Raw genomic sequence first — 16,161 nt, forward strand, 5'->3', positions numbered from 1 at the left:
TTCGTTTTCACTAAATTTGATGTAATAGGTATGTAAGTTAAATCTCCTGGAATTTGGAAGAAGTGTCAAAAAAGTAAATGACAACAGGAAGTGTCATTTTTTCCTTTCAGGACTGTCAGATATTCTGTATAACACAGGATATCCTGTATACATAGTGAAGTCAAATATGAAAAGCATACAGGCCACACTCTTTTCTGTACTGTCGTGACAACTGTGCTTTTCCAAACATGCAACAGCTTAAATTTCCAGAGATTCAGAAAAACATCAACTGCAGCTGGACCTATTCTCTGTGCAGTTGGTCCAACACATGAGGCTTGTTGAGTGTGAGCAAACTGTGAACCGTGACTTTTCTGTCCAGCATTGTTACAGATTTCAACTTCTTGCTACTTCACGTTTCATGATGTGAATTCTAAAAGTAGTTATATGCTTTTGGAATGATGTTGAGAAGATTGTTGGATATGCAGATGGATATTAATGGGGATCAGCAAAGGTCACTGACCCAATCTATATCTCACTGTCGAGCAAAAGTTACGGGTTTTTTTGTATTTTTTGTCACCACCATACCTCTTCTCTACTTACACATCACAGGGCCAGCTATCCCAGGACACCATTCCTCCTGCATCTGCAGTGAGAGACTCCATTGTACATTTTGCTCTTCCATGTGCTGAACTTGCAGTGCTATCAGTGGCAGTGTTAAGTATGTAATAACTGAAAAATATTTAGAAATCTGTGTTATACACTGGCATCACTGTAGAAGTGGAGATTATTACAGAGTCAAAGTTTTGGGGACAAAAGACACACATCTATACTAAATCCAGGCTTCATTAGTCCTGCTCACTGAGCAACTAGCCTTTAAATTATGGAATGCTCTTGAATGTACCTCATTATTAAGCCTCTGGTAAGTGTCTTTTCCACTCAGTCAGTTTGTTTATTCATCCTTGATTCCAAGGATTTGCTCAATTTTCTAGTAAGTATAATATATTTCCTACCCAGATGCCACATGGGATTACTAGACAATTTACTTATCTGGACAAAATAAATGTCTTTCCTTTGAAGCCTGGAGTAACTCACATCCTTCTCTGCTCTCTACTGAAGACTGAAAAGTCTTTGAGAAAAAGAAGCAAAATCTTCCACAGTGACATATTATCATATTCTGGTGGATGATCCTGGGTATTTTTTGACAGGATGACTCAGCAGAGGCTAGAAACACAGTGCATTAACCTCTCCCATCTCACTCTTCCCATACTCCCAGTTTCTTGGAGAGTTTTTAGACAAATTTGAACAGGCTAAGATGACAGTCCTGGGATTGCAGCAGCTGTTTGGGCTGTCTCCGTATAGTGTCTTATCTAAAGTTGGCCATGACTCTGTAATAGCAGTGACTCCCTAATACTAAGGTACTTTTTCATCTTCTCTCACCTTTTACTGTGATTTTTGGCTGAAAACATTGGCCTCTTTAGTTTACTGTTGTTAGGTGGAGTAAGTTCAAGATATTAAGCAACCGAGGAGTCTGAGTTTAGGAATGTTTTCAAAATAACTATAAAATATTAAATTTATGTTATCCACAATATGTTGGAGGTCAGTTTGCCCTCAAAACATAATGTCTGACAATTGTGCTTTCTTAGTGTGGGTTAGAAAAAGAATATAGTAGACTTAGGAAAACATCATAACTTAAGAAGTGACACATTTCAACAAAGACATAAAACTGTAGGCAGTACAGAAAAGAAGCAAAACCTTAGAAAACCATTACTTCATTAGGACAAATATTTTATGTCTTTTAAAAGACTCCTTATTAAAAAGGGTGAGCTCTAGGACACTCATGTTTGCATGAAATAATAAATCTGCCATTTGAGAACAAGAAGTGCTTCTTTCTATGGATAAATTGATTTTTATTACAGCTTCATCAAATTCTTTGAAAATAGTTAATCTGAGTGGACAGTTAAGAGTCAGCACACAGTTATTTTTAATGTTCTCTCATCTTACAAGTGTAGTGGTCAAGCCAGTTAGGAAAGTCAGCACCATACAGTAAGTATGCAGTCTGTGAGGCATAAAAAAGAAGCTGAACAAGGGCTCATTTGCTTGCTTATCTAGAATATATTCCTCTTGAGAAACTTCTTACACAAAATATACAAATGTAGTCCTTTATTTCACACATTGCTTAGGTTCTCCTTCCCTTTTTTTAGTATGCCCTCCCCTTTCCCTTTGTGCTCAAATGGATGGGCTAATATATATGGCTTAAAGTTACCTACCTTCCCTATGGACTGTCAGACAGAGGATACTAACAGGCCAAGAAAGGGCTTAGATTGTAACTTGTCTGCATGTAGATTCAGGGTTTAATTTCTCCATGAAAGGGAGGGAGCTGGTAGAGCTCTGTACCCCACTGAGAAACCCAAGGCTTTTCTCTTCTAGCAGAGGGGAAGTGCAGCAATTCGTACATAGCTTGGGAAAACTGTGAAGTTGCACTCCCTATTAATCTCTTCGTATTTAAGCAGAGAATTTTTGTGATTATGCGTGAGGAAGAAACAACAGGCAAGGAGTGGGGAAAAGTTAAGCTTTCGTCGCATTTTCTGGGTCTCCCAATTCATTTAGTCTTATCTGTGTCTTTTAGATTGCAAGTTCTTAGGTGTCATGACTGTTTTTATGTATGCCTTTAATAGCCTATCACTGGTGTACAACAGATAACTAGTTACAAATTGTTGGGGTTTTCCAAGGAAACAGGTTCTTTTCCAGAGAATGCTGAGAAACTGAAACTGTTCGCATAAAAATATCAGTTTCGGAGAAACTTCTGATGAAAAAAACTTTGGGGAAAAGGGTTCAAAATCATCTAAACATGTTGTTCTTACATTTTCTAAACTGAAAGTTTGTTTCTCAGTTCAGAAATCCTTTCAGACTTAAAGTTCAGGAAGTTCTTATAATGAAACATTTTATTATGGTTTATAAAATCTTGGAATAATCCAAATGACTTATTTTAAAAAAAAAATCACCTTGCTCCAAAACATTTTTGTTATTTTTTTTGCTTTACAAACATTGTAAGATTTTGGCTATATCCAGTAAAGTAATTTTGCGTGTGGCTCTGCTAAATAGTGATTAACTTCCTCTTTGTGCTAGACTTTGAGGATGGTGGGAAAATAATCAAAGTAAGAACAGGTTTATTTTGCTTTGTTTTTAGATTTTAGACTTGGGGAAAAAAATAAAACTCATTTTGGATGAAAAATTTTACTGTTAAAATTTTTGATGTGGGTTGTAATCACTGGTTCTATTGGTTTCTAACTAATACATCAGCTTTGAGTTCCTTTGTAAAAAAGTCAGCGTTTAAGGCAGCGCTTGTTGCTCAAACTACTCTCTTATTTCTGAAATATACCCACTGCATCTGTGTTGGCCTACATAAGCTGTCTAAATATTTTCACTTAAAATTGTTTGGGACAAAAAATATGCCCTTTACCTAAAATTATTTTGTCACAGACAAGAGAGTTGCAAAAGGCTGGAAGGATAAAGGTAAGCTGCATAGTGTTAAAGATGAAACAGAAAAAATCAGAATTAAGTAGAGAAAAAGATGAAAACAAACCTTTGCAGTCAGTCTTTGGTTTTCGCTCTAGTGAGGCATTCTTGAGTGTTTTTCTCCTGCCTTAATAAAATCAGGGACAGAAAAAAGGAGCATGATGAGACAGTGGCTGGTGGGAGACTAGAGTCAAGTAAAGAGAATTTTGAATAATGGTGATCAGATATAGAAAAGAAAGTTGGAATTAATAGTAAGAAAAATGTTTCTTAATCTAGAAACTATGACAGAGGAGAACCATAATAGCATAAATGATATTTTCGTAACAAGGTGCTATACGGTCATGGAACAACATAACACACAGATCCACATATAATCATTTATAGAGCATATATATGTGTTGTATATAATTTTAGGAGTGACAGTGTTTGATTCATTCCAGGAACAAGGGAAAAGGCCTCCTGTTGAATTGCCAAAACTGTTATTGTCAGCATCTCCGTGTTGCTTGGACATCTCCAGTCCCAGTACTGTTTTTGTTAGATACCAGATAGCTTCTGAGAACTGACTGAAGCCCTGCAGAATGTAGCTTGGCTCCATGCTCTCCTTTCTTGGAGAGAGGATAATTTATATTTATTTGTAAATCTGTATCATTCTACCATTTTAAAAACTGAGTTCATGAGTTACATGTAGTTCAAATAAAGAGCAGGCTACAGCTTCACTGCTTATGTCTAGATCAAATTTGTCTGGACTGTACTTTTTATTGTCATGAATCTAGAAGGTGGATACCTAAAGGGAAAATGCTTTATTTTTGTTATCATTCACATAATTTTCCAAAATAAGTGCTTCTATTCTCATCCATTGAGGCTCTCAGTCCGGTTTTGATTTTCACAGAGTGAAGATGTGATGAGTGCATAGGCGGTTACTCAGATTTGCTGGTCATAGTCTGAGATTAATTGCAAAACATATGTTTGCAACAACAGAATCTATCAAACATTGATCTTTTTGCATGGCAGCAAATACAGAAATGAAAAGGATGAAGGAAAGCTTGAGCTGAAGAGTAGTTGGCACCTCTTGTGTTTCGTCAACCTCAATAGATAGGCAAAACATTGTAATGATGAATCCACCCTTTATTTACAGTATACACAATTCGTGACAGTGGCTTTTATAACTAAAAATTACACTTAATAAATATGAGAAGATACAGGTTTTCTTGATTACTTAAACCTAAATGTTTATTCAAGTGTTCATGAGAAGTTTGTCTTAATTTAAACAGAGCTAGGGCTGCTGAACGGATGCCATTTTTTTGATGTGGACTCAGTACACATGAAACAAGTTTTAGTAACATCCACACTCATTTAACCAGTAAATGTATTCTGCACAGTCTTTGCTTCAGCATGGTTTGCCTGCTGCAACCAGAATGAAACTGAAGTCGACTTTTCATAGGTAGACTGTATTTAGGGTTTTTATCCTTCATTTCATGCAATAAAATGATTGCTGGTTTTAATTAAAACAAAGCAGAAGAAACGTGTGCAAACATTGCTGCTGTAGTTCAGAACATTACTTGTATTTTCCCATTTGGTGTTGATGTTATGGAGAAGTTGGAGACACTAACACATTGTGGATATTGCTGCTGAGGAGAAGGGAAAAAGATAGGCTTGAAACACAGCCTGCAAGATGGCATAAAGCCAACACACTGAAAAATGGCAAACGTCACATTTAACAGCTGGACGCAGAAATATTTCTCTTTAATTTGGAAGGAGAAAATTTTTTTCACAGCAGGGCACTCTCAAAAGAGCACAACATCAAAGAGGGTGGGTCTCCCCAGTCAAACATCATCTGGCTCCAGTGATGGAGCAAAATGAATGAACTGTCAGGACTTTTTTCCAGTGTGTATGTTTTTGCCAAGTGAAAAGTAAAAGGTTCAGTGGCTTGTTCTGATCACAGACCAAATCCTGATAATGGAAAGCTGATTCCCTAAAGTCTTCCTCTGATCAGCTGACAGGCAATGTCTGAAGAAGACCCCAGATTGATTGATGGTCCACTTTGTATTGATGGCCCCTGCCACCCTTAGAGATAAGTGAGATATGCCAAATGCTTAACAGCTCTGGAGGGCTCTTGTGATTGTGACTCAAGCAATGTTCTAATCTAATGTTATAATCCTCACAGAAACAAACTCTCTTCCAAAGAAACTTAACATGATACTTACCAATACCAGACCTGCACTCTGGCAAGAAAAAAAACCACTTCACATTCTCCACTATGCATCCACTAGCAAGACCAGTACTAGTCTTTAATGCACCCTTTTCATCTGCTTCTTTACTCTGACTTCAGCCCCAGAGCAGTTGCAAACTAACCATCACCATGCTGGTTTCCTGACAGTCCTATGATCAAACAGATTTGAAGGAATAATACAGCATAGGCATTTTTCCAATATAAAAACATAGTGACACAGTTTGTATAGCCATTACTCACTTGTTTTATGAGGAATCTCAGGCATAGTTTATCATATACTTTATTACTTGACCTTTTAATCATCATCTGGGGAACTCTGCATTCCAGACATTCCAAAATATTCCAAATGAAGATCAGTGTACCTTATTATTTAATACTCAGAAAGAAATTAAGTATATTTTCTAAAATATGTCATTTTTACTGAAATTCCTCATTTATAGTGAGCCTTAATGGCGTATTTAAAAAACGACTGAGAGAAATATCTGTACAGAGTACGTACTGTAGTAGTAATTGGGTGCTCTACTGATATAGATGTTCTACACATACACTGTAAAGACAGTCCCTGCCCATATTTACTTTGAACTCAGAGTAAAGATAAACAAATACTACATAAAAAAAAGTATCAAACCCCCTGTTTTCTACAGCCACAGGATCAAGACACACAGTTTAAGTACTTGCTGTAAGTCATGCGACAAACCTTTTTTGGAGCTGAACCCATGTGAACTCATGTCTGAATAGAGATGATCTAATGCCATTTTAAATCCTGGAAAGTGTCTAAAACATACAGACAGGGCTGACAGGTAAGGCACAGAACTTAAGGAGATATGCTTTCCATCTGGAGCAGCAGAATATTCAGGGCCAGGGGAAACTTAAGTTTAGACATCTGAATATAACTTTGCACCCTAGTCCAGTGCCAAACCCTTATCGGTGGGTCACAACCATTGTGCTAGGCAGCAATGGTTTTGTCAGTGTTCTTGACACTGCTTGAAAGTGAGGTTTCTTCTGGACAGGCTTTCATTTCAGAGGGGTTTTTTTACATGTAACTTGTTTCCGAATTATGGTGTGGGTTTTTTTTCTGTTCCTTTTTTCTCATAGAATGTCCATGGACTGTGAGTCAGGAATTTCAGAGTAGAGTTCATTACTATCTTGTTAGCTGACAAAATAATCTCCAGAGGTTCCTTCCAATCCCAGTGATCCCACAGTTCCCTGAGATGCCCCTGACACCAAATGAGACCATAGCTTCTCATGGCACATGCAAAGGAAATAGGAGAATTCCGCTTCTCAAGAGAAGAAGTCTTGCTTAGAAAGTTAGAGCAAATTATATATACTTTTACCTGCCTAAAAATCAGACAGGCATGTAGGGTTCCAAAGTGTCAAGGTAAGTCCTATTGACTTCAGTGGCAGTTTTAAGTCTAACCTGCTGAAGGATTTTTGCCTGTTCTACTGTAGTATTGGGCGTGTGTCTGGAAGCTCTGTGCTTGAGAAGATAAGTACCTTTCTAAACTGGTTCTTAAAATGCTTAGGTTGATCTGGTATTGGAGCTTTAAAAAATCCTAAAGAAAAGAATGAGAAGACTCAAGTGCTTTAAAGTGAAAACAAACAAAAGCCCTGTTCTAGCAAGCTTCATTTACAGAATAGCTGTGCCATTTATTCTGTGCCCTACTTTAACATGTCTGAAAGTATTACTAAGTATTGAGGCCGGGATTTTTAAGTCTAAAACCTGCTACCTTCCTGGAAGTGCTAATTCACACATAGACACAGTTTTCTGCACAAAGCTACGAAAACACAGGTAGAAACCATGTTTTGAAAATGTGCTCAACAGAAATTACAGGAGTCAGGGATAAAAAACTCTTCTCCCCTTGTGCCATCAGCTTCCTCTTGGTCAGTAGTAAGGTAAACCCCAAGTCACATTGGAACAACAGACCTTCCTTTCTCTTCCTGCAACTTCCTTCCTTCTCACATATTAGAATCAGGGCACTTTAGAATTGTTTCCATTTATTAGTGACTTTTGGTCCTGAGTGATTTCTCTAAGGTCATTGAGTTAACAGTAAGTAACCTTAGGAGCTATGTACTCACTCGTTTCAGCTGCATTGCCTAGCTTGATGCTGAGTGATGAAATCTGCCAAAACTTGTTTTTGTACATGCTGCTTTGGAGTGCTGTGCTCTGTCACATTATGTTTGTGGTTAGCTATTTCACCCTTTTAATTCTTTGTCCAGCTTGTTGGCTGTATTGACTATATGGAAATAGGCTGAAAGAACATCTCAGCTGAATGACAGAGGACCCTTCTGGAATATTTGTTTGCTATAAAAAAAATGAAAAAAAAAAATTGAAAGAAACACTTTTTAATTTCACTTTGTAATTTGTAAAGATTTTGGGAAGCTGCAAGAAAATGGCCAAAGCTCTGTCATTACCTTGCAAAAGAGTTAGTCATGTTTTCAGAGGCACTGGGGGCAACAAAGATCACAACTGTCTTGATTCTCTGGCTCAGAATATTATTTTAGGAGCTTTATTACTGAGTAAGTTCAGTGAGGCTTTCCAGATGAGTGAGAGTTTTCAGCATCAGACCCTTACAGTCTTCTTGTAACTCCCTCCCTGATACGCATACTGGGATATACGTCTACCAGCCAACTAGTGTGAGAGTCTTCTGTTTGGCTTATTTCAGCTTTGATCATTTGCCTCCCTGTTTTTAAACAATCTTTTCCTTTTTAGTCTGTTTTTTTCCTGGTCTCTGGATACTGAGCATACATTGGCAACAATTTTTCTCTTCATGCTATATGTCCCACATAAATGATACTGCAAAGAATAACTTCAGTCTGTTGCCTCCCCATGATGTTCTGCTACTAAGGCTGCATGGGAATGCAGTGTGGTGAGCAGGGTGGAAATACCAACGCCAAGCAAACATGTATTCATTGCATAATGACCTGTGGTTAGAGTGCCACTGCTTTTTCTGCCCTATCACCGGACCTGTCAGTAGAGTGCAAAAGCTCACACTGAAGGGGCTGTGTTATGCCAGTGCATACTGGAAGAGCACCAGTCCTTTACAGACCTGTTTGCATGTGTTCAAAGTTCCTTCATGTGTGTTTTTTCTGCTCTATGTCTTCCTCTTTTTGCCCTGTGTTGAGTAACACTGGTTTGTGTTATGTGTAATTCTTCCCTATATTCCAGGACCTCCATGGGCTAGTGTCGAAACAAACCATTGAGACTTGACTTGAAAAAAAAAAAAAAAAAAATTAATGAAGTCTACATAATCAACAGGGCATTGCTGTCATGACACTTTATGGAATAAGGCCCCAGTCCTCCAACCACTTACACAGATGCTTGATTTCAGACATGAGTAGTCCCATTGAGATCAATGGGACTACAACATGTGCGTAAGTGTTTGCTGGACTGGGGTCTAAGTGAGAGATGAAGCCTTTCACCTAGCACAGACAGTTCAAAACAATGTTTATAGTTTCGTATGCTATAATCCTTTGAGAAACATTAAAACTAAATAGCTTTTAATATTAGTTGGCAAGTATTCTCTTTTATAAAATTTGCTAGATGATGCCTGCTAGATTAAAGAGAAGAAACATTAAGTAGATATTATAAGATGTACACTCCATATTAGATATGGCTCATTGTAGAAAATGTCTTTGAATAGTGTGAGCAGTTAAAGACCATTGACTGTCAGGATATATTTCTGTGCATTTTCACAGAGGTGTTGCATCCCAGGGAGATTATTGCCAACAAATGTTGGAGAACATTTTAGTCTAATTTTAACCAGTGAGGCCTTCTGGCATTTCCTCCTTGCTCATTTATTTCAGATTTCTATCCTCTTAATAGTTTATAACAGTTCATAATGCTTTAGTGCATTTTAAAACATTTGGAAAACTTCATGTTAATTCAAAGTAGAAAGAAATTGACACTATTTGTCATGTACTACAAAAATTGCAAAAGCAAAAATAATTCTTTAAATGAACTGTTGCATTTTATACATGGCAACAAAATATTATCCAGTTATTTAAAAAATAGAAACACTTTGAAGTAAATAACTAGTTACTGATGTAGATTTATTTCACATATATGTAAAGACTGTAGTAATTAGCTTTCATTATTTACATAATAATAAAAATAAAGCATTCTTTTTTCATCATAAGCCAACAAGCTTAGATGCTATCTGTAGCATATTTATAATTTTAGTTCTGATATCTGTACATATAGAATCTGAAGGCATATTTTAGGTGGCAAAACAAATCAGTTAGTCTTATCAAGCAACAGTGGAATATATGAGAAGCATTTATAACCAATGTCTTTCAGAAATAACATCCATACAGATGAATAGGGAACTTGTCCAAATGTTTTGACTTATACTATAATGAGATTCCTGACATGTATACTATTAATTTTTGGATACCGGTTTTATGTGTGTAGTTGGTTATTACAGATTCACTAACATTTATTAGGCAACAAAGTTAGAGTTATCACAATGTGATAAATAGACATTTCTTTATACTGCTTAAGAAAAATTTGCCTCTTTACTGTATAGGTATTCTAAAAGATAGTATGCTATTTACAAATTATTTCAGTATTTGAGATGTGGTCTTTGTAAAGGATGTGATTATATAATGTTATTATTATCTATCAACGTCAGTGTTTCTTTTTAGTTAAGCTACATTCGGAGACTTTTCCATGCATTGCATTGTGTTTGAGAGTTACGTTATATTTCATATTTTCTTTTATGTAAGGACACTAAGGCTTCTTAAAATGGTTTCTGAACAGCCTGACTTGGTCACCAAGATAGTGAATGAAAGCAGAAATATGTGAGGGCTAAATGCATGATTGTTTCTACACAACTTTCTCATTCAGTGTGTAAGAGGATGGAGATGCATATTCAGAAGGGGCCTCCTCCTCTAAATCAGGTGCCCAGCTCCTAATATTAAAGACAATCGAATTCTAAAAGCATTCATTCTTTAAACAATAGTTATTATCAAATATGAACCCACCTGTAGTTTGATTTTCAGCCTAAATTATGCTCCTTAAATGTAATCTACTCAGGGTATTTTGTCAGTTGTCACCTCTCAGTTCCTGCAGCATCTCCTGAACATTTCAAACTTTCTAGATAATGAGGTCCTTTGGCAGTGTGTTGATTTCAGAGGGAGCTAGGCACCAATGTACTACACAGAATCCAACCTAAATGAGTAAGTTATCAAGTCATGCATACAATCCAGTTTGCTTTCAGTTTGCCAAGATTAGAAATGCTAACAAATAAATAATGAATACATGTCATAATAAACACTAGAATCCATTGGCATTTTGCTTAACAATCACTGCCTTAGGCAAGTTGAATCCCTGAGTTTTACTGTGCACTTACCTGTGGGAGTTTCAGACCTTTTCAGAAAAGTGAATGTTTGCTATTTCTTCTGCTTTACCAAGGAACTAACCTTCCTTGTCATTTATTAAGATGACTGTAGAGCTCTGTTCTACCAGTCCTGCCATTGAACACTATCTCCCAGTCTATAAAAGCATATATGTATTCAACTTTACTTACAGTGCTAGTTTATTCTAGGGGATGAATACAATGCTGCAAAGCAAAAAAAAAAAAAAAAGGGGGGGGGGGGCGGGGGTGTGTGTGTGTAAGATAAAGAAATGCGTTTCCTTCAAAGAAAATAATCAAATAGTGGAACCAGTCTAAAGAGAACCATAGCAGACACGCAGATCCTGGGCCTTTTTGCCTGAAACTTTCTTCTCCACATATCCAAATGAACAAAGGGACAGAGAAACACAGCCTGAGAGGCTGAAGAGTTACGGACCCTAGAGAGGAAACTGAACCCCAATGTTTAGGATGCATCAGAAAGATTCTGTCAGGCAGTGGGTCTTCCTGGCTCTGACAAAGCAGGGCTGCTCTCTCTAGCTTCAAGAGTAGACTTTATAGTTCTAGTCACAGACTGTAATCTTCCATAACTGTACACCTTTTACAGACTGTCAGCTAAGTACTCAGGTTTATAAACATTGTTCTTTCTGGCATTGTTTTCAACTTCTGTTTAGGATACAGTCACCTGTAGAGGATGTAGCATTGTTATGTCAAAAGCAAGGTTTCATAGTAGTGAGGTTTGCCGAATGTAGAGATTATTCTGTTCGATATACAAACCAGTGAAGGCAGAAGCTTTCAATGTTGCTGAGGCTTGTAGGGTCACACATTGTTATAAGAAAGAACGTAACTTGTATGAATGCTACTATATCTGACAATTCAGTCTGTTTCATCAGACCAGACTGTTACAACCTTTTTCTCTGTATTTCCAGTAGTTTAGAGTACATCTGTGTTTTTCAAATGCACAATTGGTGATCATTAAATGTTTACTCATCAGAAGTAGTCCTTGCTATCTTGACTCTTCCCACTGAAGTCAAGGGTAGAACTTCTTGTGGGAGGAGAAGGCTAATGCTGATGATTTGAAAAACCTATGACCTTATGCAAAGGAAGTTAATGACAATAGCAGCAAACAGTAAAAAGCAAGATTATCAACTAATGCTAAGAATTAATTAATGCATGTTTTGTGGTTTTCTTCACATCTCTTTTTGATGTTTTGCAACATGAAAAATGGCTCTAATAGCTACTTTTACAATACAAATGTACATGCAAAGAAAAATTCCACTTTCAGGACCAGACTTTTCTCCCTCTGTCTGGAAGGAGAATGAGAGGTCAATTAAATAGTATGCTAATACCTTTTTTATTTGACTAAACGGAAAAATAAAATGCAGGCAGATTTTCTAGACACAATCCTTTAGCAGGCCATGGAAAGAGAACAAAGGAAAGCAACAGATAGAGAGGAAGGAACTCCAACAAACTAACAAGTTTTGCTCTCCCTGTCTCTTCTGTGAAATTGTTTTTAATAGCTTCATATCTTGGCTTTCTCTGCAGCTGTGCTATTACATTTAGGCTCCTTTATTCTGAAATTCTGTGGCTTCTGTACCAGAAACTGGAACAACAGTCTATTACTGGAATTACATTTGCCCCCATCTATCCAAGTGAGCAATACTGACTATGTCAGTACTGAAGTAATTGAGAGTTCTCAGAAGGCTCTTTAGCGCTCTGCCTTATCTATTAATACTACTTAAATCTTACATGGTCCTACCTAGACTTGGTATGTTGCCAGAGTGACAGATGTTCCAGCAACTGCTGTTTATTTTACTTAGTAATGGTTGTTCATGGATTTTAGAACATCACTTATATGAGATGTTGTTGCCACTATGTGTTGCTATTATCATTGTCATTATAAATTTCAGTATCTAGAGCCTCCAAATAATTATCAATAACTAATCCAACAGGTAATAAATCCAGTCCTTCATATTTAATTTATATTTGCACACTGTTACAAGATGAACCTGATCCGTATTAGTACCGTATTGGTATCCTGCCTGCTTTTTCCTGTATTTCCCTGTTGGAATGCGCGTGTAGGTCATGAGTATCGGTGATACCCTGTAAGAAATTTCATCATATACCTCATGTCTTTCTGTATTTATGTCTTGGGTGTTTGTAAGGAAAGAAATATTAAAAAAGGAAAAGAAATGACTTGAATTGTGTTGGTTATACTTTGGAATTACTTTCTTGGAAAATGAAACTCTTTCTGTTGTATTCTGAAGTCAAAGGATGAAATTTGTAGAATAATAATACGCTTCACATTCTAGTCTCTTGTTATGTAACATACCAGTGAACTACTAGTAAATAGTCAAGAACCTCTTAAGAAGTTAATTAACTATATAGGAACTGCTAAGGAGGAACACAAGTCATCTTAAATGAGAAGGTGAGTGTGGTCCTCTTTTTATCAGATTCTGGTCTCTGCCAGCAGTCTGGTGCATTCCTCAAAATTGGAACAGACCATAAAAAAGAAATCTTAAAGCTTTGAAACATTTAAAGAAAAGAAAAAACCACTTAAAACTCAGCAAAACCCCAGTATTTTGTGTCAAAAGAGGGAAAAGATCCAGTGAGAAGTTTAGGTAACACTTCCATGTGTAACCAAAGTTCCACTGCTTAGACCAATGACTGTTGTGAGATACAGAAAAAAAATACATGCATTCTCCATAGGGATTTGGAGAAATGGTATTTTGCTTTGCCATGAGGTCTTGCAATGTGCTAAAAGTTATGCCAGTTTAGATGGATGTAGTGATCTATTGAGGTAGTCACAGATTTTCAGTTACATCAGTTTATCACAAGATTCTGCAGTAGTTTTTAAAATAATACTGTGTAGTAACAGATGCAGACAAGTATGTATATCCATATAGTTTGCTATAATGCCTGGGGTCACAATTTATGCTACATTCTTGCTTTTCCTCTCATGGTAGGTCATGGTTTGCTCCCTCATGATAGTTTCTTCAGGCAATTATATACTAGTTGCCAGATTTAGGCAACTGCAAAATGAATAAGAAATGGTGCATGATGGTAATAGGAATAATAAGAACCACATTGGTTAAGTTTTTTCAGATTTTAACCTGCATTATGCAATTTGACAAATTAACAGAATCAATGAAGTGTTGCTATTTCCCTTCTAAGGTTAGGTTTTCTGCTTCCTTACAGCTGGTTTTCATTCCTTTAAGAGCAGGGATGAGAATGCTGTGGGATGGATTCTGACTATGCAGCTTAATCTGCAATGTCAGTAATATCTCCCCAGGAAAGGAAAGCATAGTGTCACTGGTGTACTCATCAGTACTTTCAAGAATAAAGCATTTGAAAATGTTTAGTCTTGCTTGTAGAGCAGTCCTTCCTACTCCAGGCCAAGGCCCGAGAAGGTTCCAGTCCTGCATTTTCATGGCAGGTTTTAATTTCTCTTGTCAGCTCATGACCGTCCATATACACAAAGTTTTGAGCAGGTCCCTGTGTCTAGATCTGGCTATCAGTACTGATTATGGCGGTCTTCTTTGTCTTGCCTGTTTCATATCATCTGGGGATTAGGAAGCTATCAGCTCTTTATTTATGGGAATTGTGTTTGCCTCACGTTAAGCCATATATTTTTATGTTAGTAAGCACCACGTAAATGAATAGATAATAAACACTGTGCTGGGACTGTTTGGATAGATATTGCCAAAATGGTCCCAGACAAGCAAGCACTGTTAGTCATTAATTTTTCCTTCTCTTCCTTTCTGTAGGCTGATTTCCTATAAAACTTTTTAATTTCCATTTTAAATTTTTATTGTTTAGCATATGTTGCTCATATATTCAACATACATTAACATGTTTACATAAGAATAAGTCCTTGTTGATAATCAACAAGCTACTATATATAAAAAATAAATTAAATCCCTCATACTGGAGCATTTGTTTGCCTCTGAGGACCCCTTCTGATTTCTCTGACTTTATTCCATCAGTCAATGCATGTTGGTGTAGCATCTTGCTTCTCCAACACAGGAGCATCTGGTCAGGCTCCACCTAGTCCTTGTCACAGTCACTCGGGAACAAATGATAAATATCTTTGTGGACACTTCCATGTCTCTCATTCTTTAACAATGGATATATTGTTCCTGATTGCTCCCAGTCCCTCTTGGTCAAAAGCAAAAGCAAGGCTGTCTCCTGAATTTGAGACTCTGATGTGGTGGAGTAAAGAACTAGATTCTGATTCCTGTGTACGTTCTTTTGTGCATTGTAGGAAACAAATAAATCAGAAATATTGAAAATAGTCACATAATTTCTGTGATTATTCTCTTGATATTGAAACAAAAATGCAAGATTTTTAATTTGCTTGCTCTAGAAATGTTCATTTCAATGTAATAAATGTGCTTCCCCTTTAATTAGCAGAATTAGTACTTTCAAGAAGACACTGATTTAGGCTCATGCAGTTTCAAAAGGGATAATATTTTTGGGGTAAGATCATTAAAGCAGATGGTGTCTGTGGAGGGGCAAAAGATCTGAAGAACAGGTTTGCTTCAGATAAGCACCTAACTGTTCAGATGCATTTCTGAAGTTGAACAAAGTAATTGTGTAACAGGTAAAAATCTTGTTAGACCATGTGCTTTTACTAAGAATAACACTTCCTAGATAATATTTTTATTAAACATGTATCTTTTAAACATGCATTAAACATGTATCTTTTAACTTCAGAGCCTTCACAGCAATTTTATTCTTTGACTTCAGAGGGACCATCCCTGAATAGAGACATACTACTGTCTTTTTTTTTAAATTACTGTAACTGGCTCAGGACTGATCTCTCATTTACTACTGCAAAAGTTATATGTCTCAAGGGAGCTTCTAAAGGCATCTTCAACTCTGTTTTTCCTTCTAGTCTCATTTGTTTTGGTGTTATGAATCTTATAACTCCCTAATGTATCATGTGAGGTTGCTGAAGTACATGCTCTTGCTGCAACTGAGATGTGAGGAAAGGAATACTTGTTTAGAGGTTACTACTGCCCCTTACTCAGATGTTCCAGCCATTTCAATGCAGGCTTTACATCCAGATTTTCTTGTCTGTCT

At 36.8% G+C, this 16,161-nt stretch overlaps 1 protein-coding gene across 1 annotated transcript in view; it reads left to right on the forward strand.

Annotated features, from left to right (window-relative positions):
* Window positions 1-16,161, forward strand: part of PRDM6 (PR/SET domain 6) — a 72,903-nt gene that overhangs the window by 31,841 nt on the left and 24,901 nt on the right. The window lies entirely within an intron of this gene.

This window comes from Athene noctua, chromosome Z, assembly GCF_965140245.1.
Source record: "Athene noctua chromosome Z, bAthNoc1.hap1.1, whole genome shotgun sequence".
NCBI classification, from domain to species: domain Eukaryota; kingdom Metazoa; phylum Chordata; class Aves; order Strigiformes; family Strigidae; genus Athene; species Athene noctua.